We start from the raw sequence: 10,687 nt of genomic DNA on the forward strand, positions 1-10,687 counted from the left end.
AAATGGTAAATATTTATAAAAAATGAACATCAACTCCTACTGCACACATATCACAAAAATTAATTTGAGGTGTATTATTGACCTAAATATAAAAGCTAAAAGTATAAACTTTTTAAAAAAAAGATTTTATGTATTATTTACATACAGGGGAGCAGGGGAGGGGCAGAGGGAGAAGAGAGAGAGCATTTCCAGCCGACTCTGCACTAAGTGCAGAGCCCAAAGCAGGGCCAGATCCCATGACCCTGAGATCACAATCTGAGCAGAAATCAAGAATCTGATGCTCGGGATCCCTGGGTGGCGCAGCGGTTTGGCGCCTGCCTTTGGCCCAGGGCGCGATCCTGGAGACCCGGGATCGAATCCCACGTCGGGCTCCCGGTGTGTGGAGCCTGCTTCTCCCTCTGCCTGTGTCTCTGCCTCTCTCGCTCTCTCTGTATGACTATCGTAAATAAATAAAAAAATTAAAAAAAAAAAGAATCTGATGCTCAACTGACTGAGCCACCCAAGTGTCCCTAAAACTATAAACTTTTGGAAGAAACATAAAAGGATATCTTTGAGAACCTGAGTTAAACAGACTTATTAGAGGACACAAAAGCATTAACCATAAAAGAAAAACATTGATAAAGTAGACCTAATCAAAAATTAAAACTTTTGCTCACCAAAAGACAACAGTTAAGAAAATGAAAAGACAAACCACAGACAGTGTCCCTGCTATCAATTTATGGCCTATAAGTTCTAAATTCACCCTTCTCTGGAACATTTATATATTTTTCCATTGCCACCTTTGTCAGTAAAGGACTTTGTTATGCTCATTCAGACTCCTACTTAAGCTTCAGGCTCCTGCAGTATTTGCAGCTTCTCTAGCCCCAAGGTGCTGTGCTGTAGTGCATAGTGGCCAGCAGCACCCAGTGGCAAGCAACTTCACTTGGCACTTCCCTCAGGCAGTTTTGTGCCAGACTGCTCTAGTGAGACATTTCCCTATGAACAGGCTTCATCAGCACATTAGAGGCATACTTCTAGCAAGTTCCACTGATGTGGCATCACAGTGACATCTCTGTCAGCTATTTGGTAAGCATAGCCAGTACCTTCAAGATCTACATCTCAGCTCTGGTGAGGCTTCTTCCTTGGGCACTTCATCTCAGTCCTAAGGATAGTAAATGTTCTTTATACCTACTATTTCTATATTCCTTAAAGCTCTTTTATTTCTCACTGGCCAGTCTTTTGGTCTTCAATCCCTGGTTATTTTTAAGAATTCATAAGCATATTAAATTCTTCCTGTTCAAACTACATGGCTTCTCTATCCTGACTAATACAGACAAGAAGAAAATATTTATAATATATACGTCTGAACAAAGGAATTCTATCCAGAATATATAAAAAATTCCTAAATCAGTAACAAAAGACAAACAATTCAGTAAAATATGGGCAAAAGACTGAACAAACCTTTCTCAGAAGATGTGCAAATGATCAATACATGAAAAGGTATACATCCTCATTGGTCATCAGGAAGATACAAAATAAAATCACGCTGAGATGTTATTTTTACCCATTAGAATGGCTAAAATTAAAAAGATAGATAATACCAAATGTTGGTGAGAATGTGGAGAAACAAGAGTTCCAATCCATTGCTGGTAGGAGAGCAAAATAGTGAATCACTTTGGAAAGTTGTTTGACAGTTTCCCATAATGTTAATTAATCATATACCTGCCCTCTGACCCAGAAATTCCACTCCTGTCTATTTCTCCAAGAGGAATGAAAACATCTCCACACAAAGATTTGAACAATAGTGTTCATAGCATCTTTATTCATAATAGCCAAAAACTGAAAATAACTCAATTATGAATTGATAAACATTGTAATGAATCCCTATAGTGGGCTATTACTTAGGAATGCACTGAACTATGGATATATTTAACAACATGGACAAATCTCAAAAACATTGTGATGAGTGAAAGGAGTCCTATCCTCAAGAACAGGAGACAGAGCTGACTTTTTTTTTAATTAGAAAAATTATTTATTTCTGCTCTTTTCATACATCTTATTGTGCAAGAAACAATCTCACATACATATCTGAATAATGTACTGTCACACTGTTTACAGGCAAAGCACCATAGGTAAAGCTGATCATCTGTCCAGAGTTCTCAGCTTATGGGATCTCACTTCCTGATTTTACATTAATTTTTGAAAGTCAGAAATGTCATCTCCACAAAATGTTAAGGGGGCTGTAAAAAACAATCAGTTTATTCAATATTATAGTTGTGGAAATGGAGTATATTTTCTTTAAGAAATGAAAAACTAAGAAGAAAATGCCACTAAACATCGTTGGTGTGTCTGTACAGGCCAGCAGGAGAAATACTGTGAGAAGCTTGTCTCTTTGATACCAAGAAGACATTCTAGTTCAAGCTTTAATATGATTCCTATTTCTCACTAGATGCTTCTTTTCTACTGCTTCACTCTTTTTCCGTATTTCACATCAGAGGATTGGTACAGCCTTTAAAACTTCATTAACAGGAGCAAATCCAATATCCACTGATTTCTTGTCAAAAGGCACTTTTTAACCCATCAGGTAGCCCAGCAGTTTCATTCTCATAGATACTCTAGCCATGACAAAACTCAATAGGACACAGATGAATCCAATGAATAGAAGAAGAAATCTATTGGGTTTTGGAATGTTTGGTGCATTCGATAGGTCCAGGATTATAAAACCTAAACGTCCCATTGTAAACAGGAAGCTGGATGCAAGTCCTTCCATTATATATTGTCCATTTACTCTGTAGGCCAAGAAAGCTACTGGTCTCTGATGTCCATGTTCATCAGTTATAGAACCAACACTTGGAGGTTCAACAATAACATCATAAATTATTCCTCCAGTGATGAGGAAGTAAGACACCACCACCAGAGCGTACACCGTCATGGCCAACAGCATGTGCACCCAGGGTGGCTTCTTCAGCTTCAGTTGGGGCATTAGAGCACTAAGAATGGGATGTGGTACAAAGTCTCCATGTTGGTGGTATGAGGGGTTTCTCTCCCAGAGCTGACTTTCTTAACACAGAAATAGGAAGAGACAAAATGAGAAGACAGAGTAATTGATCCCAAATGAAAGAACAGGACAAGATCACAGCCAGAGATTGAAGCTAAACAGATATAAGTAGAATGCCTGATAGAGAATTTAAAATAATGATCATAAGGATGCTCACTGGTCTTTAATAAAGAATGGAAGACATGAGTGAGACCTGTAACACAGACATAAGGAGATTAACATAGCAGAGATTAAGGACGCAATAAACAAAATGAGAAACATGCTTGTTGAAATGAACAGCAGGATGGAAGAAACAGGAATAAATTAATGACCTAGAACACAGAGTAATGGAAAGTAATCAAGCTGAAAAGAGAGAAAAAAGATTTATTCAACACGAGAATAGACTTAAGGAATTCAGGGACTCCATCAAATGTGGTAACATTAATATTATGGGAATCCTAGAAGAAGAAGAGAGGAAAGGGGACAGAAAATTTATTTGAAGAAATAATATGCGAAAACTTCCCTAATCTGGGGAAGGAAACAGATATCCAGGTTCAAAAGGCATAGAGAACTCCATAAAAATCAACAAAAGCAGATCCACCTCAAGACATATTGTAATTAAGTTGGCAAGATATAGTGATAAAGAAAAAATTTTAAAGGCAGCCAGACAAAAGAAGACAATAACTTACAAGGGAAAATCCATAAGGCTAGCAGGACCTTTTCCAATAGAAATTTTGCAAGCCAGAATAGAGTGACATAATATTTACAAAGTGCCAAATGGGGAAAATCTGCAGCCAAGAATACTCTAACAGCAAAGCTATCCTTCAGAAAAGAAGGAGAGATAAAGAGTTTCCCAGACAAACAAAAGCTAAAGGAGATCATCGCCACTAAATCAGCCTTGCAAGAAATATTAAAGGGGACTCTTTGAATGGAAAGGAGAGACCAAAAGTGACAGTATAAAGGTAGGTAACAACAACAAAAAGGTAGGTAACATAAAAGCAGTAAAAATGAATATTTCTGTAAAAAATCAGTCAAGGACTCACAAAATAAAAGAATACCTAAAACACGGGGAGGAGAAGAGCAAAGAATGGGTTCAAATTTAAATAACCATCAACTTAATATAGACTGCTATATGCAGAAGGTTTTTATTTTTTCCAAAGATTTTTACTTATTTATTCATGAAAGACACAGAAAGAGAGAGACAGAGACATAGGCAGAAGGAGAAGCAGGCTCCATGCAGAGAGCCTGATGTGGGACTCAATCCTGGGACTCCAGGATCAGGCCCTGAGCCAAAGGCAGATGCTCAACCGCTGAGCCACCCAGGCATCCCTGCAGAAGTTATAAAGAAGAATCTAATCTTTCCATTTGCAAGGACATGGATGGAGCTAGAGAGTATAATGCAAAGTGAAATAAGTCAGAGAAACACAAATACCATATGATTTTACTGATATGTGGAATTTAAGAAACAAAACAAGTGAGCAAAGGGGGGGGAGAGAGAGACAAATTAAGAAACAGACTCAATTATGGAAAACAAACTGATGGTTATCACAGGGGAAGGAGATGGGGGAATAGGGTTAAATAGGTGATGGAGATTAGGAGGGCACTTGTGATGAGCACTGGGTGATGTGTGGAATTGTTGAATCACTACATGGTACACCTGAAACTAATATAATCCTGTATGTTAACTAGCAAACTTTAAAAAAAGTCATAGTGATTTTTTAGGGGCTTAAAAGCAGCAACGGAAACTGTTCTTCAAAGTAATTTCTGAAGTCTATCTCCTTTATGTCATTTTTCTGTATCAACTTAGTAATGATGGCTTCCATTCAGAGGCAGATTTATGGAGACACTACTAAAGCTTAAGCAATTCTTTGACTCCTTCCAATATGCACATACTTATGTTTTTGTAAAATTTGAAAGACCAAGGTATTTGAACTGTAATCAGTTAAGACCACTTGTGTGAGGTGGTGTTGAAGTAGCCAGCGGCACTTTGGGATTCAGATGAGGAACAAATGAGTTGGAGGTATATCTTCTTTGAATTTTTTTTTTAAAAGATTTTATTTATTCATGAGAGACACACACAGAGAGGGGCAGAGACACGAGCAGGCTCCATGCAGGGAGCCAGACATGGGACTTGATCCCGAGTCTCCAGGATCACCCCCTGGGCTGAAGGCAGTGCTAAACCGCTGGGCACCCCCGGCCGCCCAATCTTCTTTGAATTTAACGGGGTATATTGAGGTAGCTTGTAGTTACTTGCATGTCTATTTAAGGCATTATTAGATGTCAGAATAGTGTTGGAATGGCTTTCAATATGCTCCCATGGCCCACTGAGCCTGCTTAGCCAGCAGTGTGACAGGAAGGTATTAGGCTAGAGTCCTCAGTACTATATGAAGTTGTCCTATGGTGCTGTGACAGGCAACTCCTAGAATGATGCTTCCTGACATTCACACCCTGTGTAATTACTTTCCCTTGAGTGTGGGTGGGGCCCAGGGATTCCTTCCAACTGAGTAGTGAAGAGATGTCACTTCTGTGATTAGGTTACAAGAAGATTGGCTTCTTGCTAGCTTGTTTTCTCTTGCTGCCAAGCTCTCTCTTGCCCTCTTGCCTGCATGTACTTCCTCTTGCATCAAGTCAGCTGCCATGCTGTGAGATACTCAGTGTAGAGGCATGCATGGAAAGGAACATTTTTTTAAAAATGGTATTCATGTTAAATAGAATTTATCACATTCCATAGGCTTGTAACCACAACCCTGTAAGAAACATACAAACAGCAAATACATCGTTTTTTTTTTTTTTAGCTGGTATTGAAAACAAATTTGACAGGAATTTTCAAAATTGTTTTCTATAAAAATACTGGGGAAAATGTATTCTAGAAGCTTTTCAGGCAGTTAATTTAAAATTTGTTTTCTCGGGCAGCCCCCATGGCTCAGCGGTGTAGGGCCGCCTTCGACTCAGGGTGTGATTCTGGAGTCCTGGGGTAGAGTCCCGCATCGGGGTCCCTGCATGGAGCCTGCTTCTCCCTTGGCCTGTGTCTCTGCCTCTCTCTCTCTGTGTTTCTCATGAATAGATAAATAAAACCTTTTAAAAATAAAAATTCTTTTCTTGATTTCATGATGTTTTCAGTAGATTTTTGTACTTTATTATTATTTGTTTCCTCATCCTAAATAAATATTTATTTTCTCACTTTAAAACTTGATGTTTTGTCAAGGAATTTCATTATTGCATGCATTGTGTTTAAAAATGGAATTATCATTTTTAAGTGTTTTGAATGTTTTGGAAGAAATGTTATGAAAATAGTACATTTATTTTTAAAAGATGCTCAGGAAAAAATAGGAAGTGGCTCCTTTTATATAGAGAGAGAAACCTCAGAATTTAAGGCACCTAGCACAAATAAATATTTGTGAGGGAGGAAGGTACAGAATGAATGAATTGTACTTCTACACAGGACCACAATATGTTTTATATCACAATAGATGCCTCATTATTACCACACTTTGTCTAACATACTTAGCACAGCACTTTAAGGAGTAAACAAAGAAGAAAATTAAATTTTAAAGGTACTTTATTTATTTGAATCTACTGATCGACATACAAGGTTTCCTAAAATTAGAATTTTTGAGAAGTTAGTAAAGTCTTTTAGCTATGAAATATCATCACACAAACAGAAGGAAAACAAACAGAATTATACCTTTTAAATATAACTTTCCAAAAGAAACGTATTTAGCAAGGGCAATTGAATTTTTTATTTGATTAGATGCCAGCATTACATACCAAAGACTATAGAACAAGTTGGCATATCACTCTATTTGTAATAAAGCTACATGAAGTCCCTTAATGCTATAGATATTCTTTAGAGTTGATATACCACTTGCTTAATCTAATTGGTTTGGTGATTTCCAAGTACTTTAAAAATTATATTGATTTTCACCAAATCCTAGTGACTGAAGTTCATACTACAAAATTGATCTAATTATAGGATATATCCCTTTTTTAAATGAAGACCATTATAAAACATCTTTCTTGTTGATTGCAGTTTTTGTATTTAAATAATCTTTGCCTATTAGACATAGAATCATCTGAATGAGTTAATGCAAAACAGACACAAAGTATGAGGAAAATAGCAAAATGAAAAGCTTGTTCCAAACAAATATCCATAAATTTCTGAAAAAACTGCAAAGGATTACTGCAGAAAAATAATAATTAGTGTTAGGTTTTTAACAGATGCAAAAGGGATATTAACGTAAACCTATTAGTACATAGCTTTCATGATGCATCCTTATGTTTTTTAGCACAACTTATTAACTGAAAGTGAGTTTTTAGCACTTAATGAAAAAAAGACTCTGCTGCAACATCAGAGATAATCAGCCACCAAATATCAAAGTTTATTAATGAATTTTACTTGAGATAATTTTCTCTAATTATATTAGAATGACAAACTAATTTAATAATGGCTCCTGGTACATAATTAAATATAAGTATTTATTACATTTCTTAAAAAATTCATTAGGCTGAAAAGGAAAAGATACATAATTTCCATACTTTCAGGCTCAAATTTTAAATTTGAGATTTTTATTCATTTTAATTAAAAAAAAAGATTTTACTTATTTATTCATGAGAGACAGAGAGACAGGGAGAGGCAGAGACACAGGCAGAGGGAGAAATAGGCTCCACACAGGGAGCCCGATATGGGAGTGGATCCCGGGACTCCAGGATCACACCCTGGGCCAAGGAAGGGCAGGAGCTAAACTGCTGAGCCACCCAGGCGTCCCTTTTATTATATTGAAATTTTAATCACTTCTCCTCAGGAAAAGGCAAAGGATTAAAAGGCTATAAAATTACCTTTTTTCCCATTTTTTATGAATATAGAGAAATTAAAATGATATATCATTACTAACTCACTTAATTCCATGATTTTAAACCAATGACCAAGACTCTGCACAGTCCACTGAAAAACCAAGAATTTGTTAAAAGGAGTAGAACAAGGGTGCCGGGGTGGCTCAGTCAGTTGAATGTTGGACTCTTGATTTTGGTTCAGGTCATGATCTCAGGGTTGTGAGATTGAGCCTTGTGTCAGACTCCATACTGGGTGTAGAGCCTGCTTAAGAATCTGTCTCTCTCTCTGCTCCTGCCCACCCCACCCCCAAATAAATAAATGGAGAACATGAATCAAAATGATAAAATTAAGTCAAATTTAAAGTAATCCTTCAAAAAAAAGTGATCTTTGAAATTCATTTTAAAGTGTTAAATTTTAATCACTTTAAGAAAACTACTGGAGGGCCCCTGGGTGGCTCAGTGGTTAAGGATCTACCTTTGGCTCAGGGCATGACCTTGGGGTCCTGGGATTGAGTCCCACATTAGGGACCCCACAGGGAGCACGAATAAATAAATAAAATCTTTAAAAAAGAAAAGAAAACTACTGGAGGGGTGTCTGGGTGGCTTAGTTGGTTAGGTATCTGCCTTCGGCTTAGGTCATGATCTCAGGGTTCTAGGATGGAGCCCAAGTCGGGGTCTCTGCTCAGTGAGGGTCTGCTTGTCCTTCCCCGCCACCCCCCCGCCACTGATGCTTTCTCTCAGTCTTTCTCTCAAATAATAGATAAAATCTAAAAAAAAATTTACAGGAAAAAAATGAATTCTAGGGAATTAATGGTAGACACCAGCTTCTCTTTTTAAGTATATTTAGTTCATTTGTTCAGCAGTTTACTGTTCAACAGATATGATGTGAACACCTACCATGTAGTAAGCACTATGCTAAATGCTGGGGAGGTAGTGGTGAACCCAGAAGACATGGTCTCTACCCTCATGGAACTTCAGCTTCCAAGATGCTTTATCTGACCAACTTAGAAACCTGCTATGGAGCCTCACAAAATGATTGCAGTTTTAAAGAGTGTTTTATTTGTTTTTGGAGGGAAAATCTTATTAAAGTGTTAAAATGTGAAATAATCCTGTAAGTTCAATTGACGTCATCACCTAGTCTTTCTGAAAAACAAGAAGAAGAACAACTTATTGTTCTATCTACACCAAACTCAAATCAGCAAAAACTAGCAGAAAAGCAGAATGGCGTATGGCCTAAAGGAAAACGTGTCTATGCTTCATTGCATTCCTGCTATCGACTCACTGAATTATATTGGGCAACTAAGTTAACAACTGGGCTTACATTTTCTCATTTATAAAATGGAATTATTTATGAAGACTTTTAAGATAAATGAGATCATATATGAGTGTTCAGAAGAGTCACTACTTCAAGCTGTTATTTATTGTACATTATTTTTAACATTGATTGTCAAAAGGAAAGATAAGGAAGCAATATACTGAAATAAAGTCAAGTTTGTTGTGTTGCATAGGTTTGGGCACCCTTCATAAGAGACTTTTAGGGGCTTTTAGCTCACTCTCAGAATATCAGAAATAAAAGTTCTCTAGCTGAAGTGAAGTAAATCAATCAGAGAAAGACAATTATTGTATGATTTCATTAATATATGGAATTTAAGAAACAAAACAGAGGATCATAGGGGAAGGGAGGAAAAAAATAAAACAAGACAAAATCAGAGAGGGGAACAAACCAAAAGAGACTCTTTTTTTTTTTTTAAAGATTTTATTTATTTATTCATGAGAGACACAGAGAGAGAGGCGGAGACACAGGCAGAGAGAGAAACAGGCTCCATGCAGGGACCCCAATGTGAGACTCTATCCCGGGACTCCAGGATCACGCCTTGGGCCGAAGGCAGACGCCCAACCGCTGGGTGGTGTTCCAAGAGACTCTTAATCATAGGAAACAAACTTAAGGTTGCTGGATGGGAGAGGGGTAGAGGATGGGGTAACTGCGTGATGGACACTGAGGAGGGTACGTGATGTAATGAGCACAGGGTATTATATAAGACTGATGAATCACCGCTACCTCTGAAACCAATAATACATTATATGTTAATTTAAATAAATTTCTTAAAAAAGTTTTCTAGCTGTCCCATTGTGTTTGGTGATGATCAAGAGTGCCAGATTGGACCTGCTTTCCCCAACAATGTGATCTCGTCTCCATCATCACACATGCATAGAACTTTCAGGCAGCCACATTTCATAGACATGTATTATAGAGAGTCAAAGGCAGAGAATTAACACCTGCATAAAGGATGCAAACTAGGCCATCACATTAAAGAGTATAAATTGATTAAATGAAAATGTAGTAAATGACATCCTAATGGTCCTTATTCTGGCTTCCTAATTCTCTCTGCATAAGATGCTTTTATGCACCACTGAAGTAGAGCCATCACAACCTCCAGCTAGCCCCAGTTAGTCTAATTACAGCCTAATGCTCTCCAAATATGTCTGGCATAAAAGCCTGCATAACCTGTCTTGTCTTAATTTAGAAAGGTCAGATCGAACACTTTTAAAAATCTGAACTATAGTATGACCCTACAGCACACACAAAATATACATTCTTAAGGAAAATGTGCATTTAAACTATTTTTGGTATGGTAACCTGTCTCTGTACACAGATCAAGAATTTGTGAAACTGAGGAGTTTGGGGATTAAGATGAAGTGATTAAACTGCTATGAAAACCCTAAAAGACATTATTTAATCTCCATATCTTAATATTTTTATTCACTGTGGGCATGAAGTTTTGTCTTAATACATGTAAGGGGCACCTGGGTGTCTTAGTCCATTGAGCATCTGCCTTTGGC

The 10,687-nt window shown here is 37.3% G+C and overlaps 1 pseudogene; it reads right to left on the reverse strand.

The window, feature by feature from the left end:
- Positions 1-2,551: 2,551 nt before the first annotated feature.
- On the reverse strand, positions 2,552-3,000 carry LOC129496367 (oligosaccharyltransferase complex subunit OSTC-like; annotated as a pseudogene).
- Positions 3,001-10,687: the final 7,687 nt, after the last annotated feature.

Source organism: Nyctereutes procyonoides, unplaced genomic scaffold, assembly GCF_905146905.1.
Source record: "Nyctereutes procyonoides isolate TBG_1078 unplaced genomic scaffold, NYPRO_anot_genome, whole genome shotgun sequence".
Taxonomy (NCBI): domain Eukaryota; kingdom Metazoa; phylum Chordata; class Mammalia; order Carnivora; family Canidae; genus Nyctereutes; species Nyctereutes procyonoides.